The sequence below is a fragment of the Pteropus alecto genome, unplaced genomic scaffold, assembly GCF_000325575.1.
Source record: "Pteropus alecto unplaced genomic scaffold, ASM32557v1 scaffold76, whole genome shotgun sequence".
Classification (NCBI taxonomy): Eukaryota; Metazoa; Chordata; class Mammalia; order Chiroptera; family Pteropodidae; genus Pteropus; species Pteropus alecto.
In genome coordinates, this window is record NW_006443138.1 from 11,100,052 (window position 1) to 11,106,051 (window position 6,000).

At 34.6% G+C, this 6,000-nt stretch overlaps 1 protein-coding gene across 4 annotated transcripts in view; it reads right to left on the bottom strand.

Moving 5' to 3' along the window:
- KCNC2 (potassium voltage-gated channel subfamily C member 2) overlaps window positions 1–6,000 on the bottom strand; it is a 172,896-nt gene that overhangs the window by 146,759 nt on the left and 20,137 nt on the right. The gene's annotated exons all lie outside the window — the stretch shown is intronic.

Genomic DNA, 6,000 nt, shown 5'->3' on the forward strand with positions numbered 1-6,000 from the left:
GCTGCAAATCCTTCACTAACTTCTCATTGCTCTTAAGATAAAACCAAACTCCTTTACCTGGCTTACCAGGCTCTCCAGTTTTCATCTGCCTTTGCAAACACATCACCCTCTCTGTCCATTCTCCTCCTCAGATTATCAGAGCTCTGGCCTCACTCAACTTCTCTTCCTCGAGAGTCACACTCACCACTTGTCCACCTGATGCCCTTCATCTCACAGCTCGCACACATCCCTGTTCACACCTACTTCTCCTAATCCACACTCCGCTTTCAAGAATCTATATAAACTTCAGTTCCTCTAGGTTTTCTCTGATCACCTTGGCTTTGTTAGATCCATTTTCTGTATGTTCCCTATATACTCCCAATTATAACACATATCAAATTTGACTGTAATAATTGGTTCAACTTTTTTGTATGGAAATCTTATGAGGATTCATATAGTATCTTCTATAGCCCCAATAACTAACACAGAATCTTCCATTTTGTAGAAACACAAAGAATGAATAACTTTGACAATTATGCATGCCTTTGTAAGATCTAGACATTCTTTGTACTATTCAAGAGCAGATACTTCTTAGTATGAACTTAATCATCTAGTTGAGAGTCTCCACAGGTGATGCTTGGCTTGGCTAAGAAAACCTGAGTTAATAGCACTGGGTTTAATCATTAACAAGAATAACAACCTTTAGATGAGTGCCTTCTGTGTGAAAGCAATTTAGATATTTTTGTCACTTAACCCTTGCTGCATATCCTTTTCAGCAAGAAAATAAAGGTAACTTCCTGGAAGTCAGTATCTTAATTGGCGGAGCTGGAATGTAAACTCAGGTCTAATTCCAACAAGGACTTCTTCCTTTCACTACCTTACATTGTCTGATAGAATGTGCTGACACACAGTATTTCTCTCCTGAATAAGAAGATGTATTAGTCCCAGGCCCAGTTATCTCTTTTAATTATCTCATAGCACCTGGGAAAGATTATATTAAAAATATTCATTCAGTCCTGTATGATGCACTGATTGAGGAGCCATTCATGTACCTAAGTGCCTGCTTGTGAAATGGTATGTGAATCCACAGAGATGGAGCAGAGTTTAAATGCTTGTGGTAGTTATTTGCCAAATCCTCACTCTTCAGAACCAGGGCTGAGCATGGCTGTGACAGTCATAATTCCCATGAGAAAGGTTTAGTATGTAAATATTCATTAACAGAACCATCTAGTGCATTTTTAAGAAAAACACTGGGCTCTCCCTCACCACTCCTTTTGTGCCTCTGTACATTACTCAAGCCAAAATGACTGACTTGTGGGCACCCTTGAACTTGAGGCTTTCCCAATGTGGTGTTCTCAGCCAGGAATATCTTTTTATTCTTGTCCTGTCTACGTTGAATTTATCATTTAAGACACAACTCAGGTATTGGCTCCTCAAGGAAATCTCTCCTGACTCCTAAGTTTGTGTTAGATGCTCAGTCCATTGGTTCCTAAAACATTCTCTGTATCTCTCTCCTGAGTTTATCAAATTATATAATTGTTTACCTGTCTGCTGCATCCCAAACCCCAGTTAGACTGTGTGATTCTTCAGGCTAGAAATAATCTCCTCACCAAGGACACTTAGTAGGTATGAAGCTCAATAAATATCTGATCGATGAATAAATGAAGATTGATTTGGCTATTTAATTTTTCTCACTGATATTCTTTGTGATGTTCATCAGATTTTAGACATTAGAGGTGAACTTTTTAAAAATAATTTTACTAATTCTTTTAAAGCAGAAAACTTATGAAATTCCCACCCTGTTACATCTTCAATGCTAGGAGCTTCACTTGCCATGCTGCTGTACCTTAGAAACATGCTTTTCATAGCTATTACGTTCATATTTTTGTAACGTTTATAAATGATCACTGAACAAAATTTGGAAATACATAATTTTTAGGATGAAAAGTAAATGATCTCAAATCTATAATTCAGTTATACTATAACTTTTTACTAATTCTCAGCATTTATTCACCCCATAATTAAATTATTAATAATATACCAAATGAGTAAAATTTAAACCCGTTATGCTAATACTTTAGAATAATTATTTTTTCATATTACTAAGATATTTTCATAAAAACATTTTTTACAGTAGATTAATACTCCATATTGTGGATTATCATAGTTTGCCTATATCTCTTATCTCTCTTTGCTGGAAACCAAAGTTATTTCAAGATTTCATTACTGTAAAAGAATTATACAAGGAAACTTTTGTGCAAAAATTAGTTTCTTCATACCTAATACACTTTCTTATAATTAATGCCTAAAAGTAAAATAACTAGATTGAGAACAATTGTGCCTATTTACGAAGCTAATAGCATTTCACCAGTCTTTTCCATGATTGGAAGAGTTGCTGTTAGTTTGCATAAAGATATTCTTATTTCCATGTCATTTTCTTTTTTGTCCTTGATTCCTTACTCTATCATGGGATCACATGATCAAAACCATCAAATGTTGTCGTGAAAGGTGGCCAAACTCAAAGGCACACAGAGTTGAGCTAAATCCTCATTTCACAAATTAGTGTCTTCCCATCCCAGTCCCATAGTTTTACTTAGATATATGCATCATAGGTGTCATTTCCTTTCATGAGCCATTTTAACACATTTACTGCAATATGTGACTCTATTGCAATGACTTTAAAAACACACAAATCAAAACTCAGATAAACAACTATATGATCTTCCCCTTTTAAAAAGTGCTCCGAAGACAATATTTTACAACAAAACAGATATCCCATGAAACTGAATGTTTTGAGGGGGAGGGAAATTGAATAACAGGCAAGTTTCCTTTTGTTTCAAATGGAATTTCTCAGAGGTTTATACACCATGTGCATTGTGAATCAATACCTGGAGGTAGAGTATGACTTATTTCTAAAACAGAATTTGTTTTTTATGATGAAGCCTCTCAAAGAACTGTGTAATGAAGAACACTTTTGCTTAGGAGATTATGCCTTTAGTATGACATAGACATCGTTTAAAACATTTTTAAAAATCTTCTGTTGGAACTGACTTCAAGGGACCATTTACAAGGCACTAGAAAATCAGTCTTATGGAATTAGTTATAGAACATGCTCTTTTGTTCCAACCTCTTTCTTTATCCTGATTTTCTCAGCTGTATTCCTTCACCTGCTTCTTCCTCACTTACTGAATCATGGGGAATCCACAGTGAGGCCTGCTGGCACTGTTGGGAGGAGAATTATTCGCAGAAGAGACACAGCGAAAGCCAAATTGAAGGCAGAAGCAAAAAGCAACCTTGCCAAGAGTATATCATGGAGCAGACTGCTTAATTTAAGTTTAATTGCCCACAACTATTTCCTGTCTGCAAATGCCACAATTAATAACAAATATAATAACCTTAAAACTATAAATGAAAATTATGAGAAATCAAATTGTCACAAGTTAAGAATGCATATAGTCACATATTTAAAAATATGCCTGTAATAAAAAGATGAACGTCTAAATAGCAGTTACTGACTTTTCCTCAAATAACAAAGCCTTTGTCTGCAATTACTGAGTAAAAATTAAAAGCCATCTCTTTTGCAACAGTCATACCTCTTTTGACTAAAATATTCTAGGCAAAGGCTATCAACATGCAGACAGAAGTTGCATGAAAAGCAACAATAAGAAAAAAATAATACAGAGTCATTAAAAATATGTTTGTCCAATAACGTTTGAATGAAAATTATGTTAAATTTTACCCTTTCTCCATCTCTGTACCACAGAAATTACCTCTGGCAAGTACCCACCCATCTTTGCTATTGTTCTGGCCATGGTGTCACTGGATAGGGGGAGGAACTATCTATTTCTATTTGAGCACTGCTTCAAAAATTAGAGCTAGAGCTATAATAGAAACTGTACAGCACCATGAACATGTTTGATCAGAAAATTTGGGTAGAAACTAATGCTAAAACAGAAAAAAAGACTGCCAAATGAGAGCACCAAAACTTTCTTTATGGATTCTCTTTAAAACACAATGTACGGTTGCCAGATTTAGCAAAAAGCAATACAGAACATCTACTTAACTTTGAATGTCAGATAAAAAAACAAATTTTTTAGTATAAGTATGAGCCATAATTTGCTACACATATTTATACTAAAAACATTTATTGGTTGTTTATCTGTAATTCAAAGGTTAGTAGGTATTGAATTTTATCTAGCAACTCCACAGTCATAAAAACATAAAAATGATAACACATTACAATAGGAAATTAAGGACAAAAATTAACAATATGCTGGAATCCAGGAAAAGTTTCTACTAATTAAAATACATATTGGTGAGAATAGTTAAGAAATGATGTTCAAAGCAGCCTGTGCTCAAACTTTTGAAAAGATGGGTTGTAGGGAATGAATACTGACCAGGATTAAAGAAATCTAAAACCTCCACTGAGGTTAAAAGTCATAGTTGGTGAAGGTTTCACCTCTGACTAGGAAAACGAACTTAGCCAAAAAATCAATTCACCAATAACCTTTTGAGAAATGGGAACTACTTAATAAGAGAGAAGTCTACCTCTGCAAAAATATTTTTCTTAGTTGTATCTCTTTTGATGCAGGAAGTGGAGAGAGTTGCCATGGTGGTTATGTTCTCCAATACCTGTGCCTTGTTCTTTATCATCTAACAACCACTCCAGGGATCCACCAAGCTGAGGGAAGAGAAGAGACTTACAAGTGCTTCCCTCAAAAATGCATTTGTAGGTTGAAGCAGCAGAAGCCTTTGGAGTGTTGCATACTGGGAAGTACCTCTCCACTTACAAAACAGTCTGTTGGCCAGTCTTTCAGGAGACATTTTCTTAAGTACCTATCCCATACCAGTCTATCCTAGGCATTGGTAATTTATTAAAGAAAAGTGATCTCAGTTTCCCCTGTGCCTCTTCATCATTCACTCCCTTTTACCTCATTCAGAGAAGTAGGCAATGGTATCAGAAATGATATCTTACTTCATTTCAGTACAGAGTCCAAACAGTGCAATTATGGTCAAGGCAAGATGGAAAGTTGTCAGCTGTATTCCACAGCCTATTAAAAAAAATACAAATAATCTTCAAAACTCTCTACCACAGTCTCCTGGATTTTCTACCTATGATCCAATAAAAAGAGGGTCTCCTGTTCTCAGACAATTATTAAATAGATGTCACCAGTTATTAGACTAAAGATTTTGTACATCACCCTATCCTTAAGCTTAATGTAATAATAATTAATATAATAACAATATAATAATAATTTGTAGATAGTTTATGTTAGGCATTCTGCTATACACATTAAATGCATTATCTTACTTAGTTCTCAAATGATTTAATCCTCATAATACCCATATTATGAGGAGGTTCTTTTACAAATAATGAAACAGAAACTTAAAGAAGTTAATTACATCAGCCAAAGTCATGCAACTAATACGTCATATGGCCTTATCCAAATCCAGATCTGTCTGATGCTAAGATCTGTACTCCTAGTCATCACGATAGCTGCCTCTAAAATGTAGATTATGCTACAACATAAATGGATCATGAAGAAATTCAGGACAATTCTGAGTCTTGGCTACATTCCAACATTAAGCATAGATCCATCTCAGCTTGTGAGATGGAAAAACCTTGAGGGCAAGAATACCAAGAGAATTGTAGGATAAGGGTGGAAGTAGAAGTGGAATCTGCAGCAAGAGATAAGTGAAAAGGCATTCCGATATTTGACAGTAAAGTTCTTTCTGTAAAACTGCCTGCTTCGAGTTCGCCATAAGACATAGTGATTCAACAAAAACCTAAGCAAAGAAGAGATTGAAAAATAAATCGATAAATAAAAACTCAGAAAAAAATGAGAACTGATCTAAATGAGAAAAGAATCAAACAATTTAATAGAATGTACAAATTGGCCAAAAAACCAGAAACATAGTAGAAAATTAAAATATAAAAAATATATTAAAATATATTAACTGTGTTAAAGTTAAAATATATTCTGTTGAATACAGTAAAGAACAAATTTGACACTGCAAAAA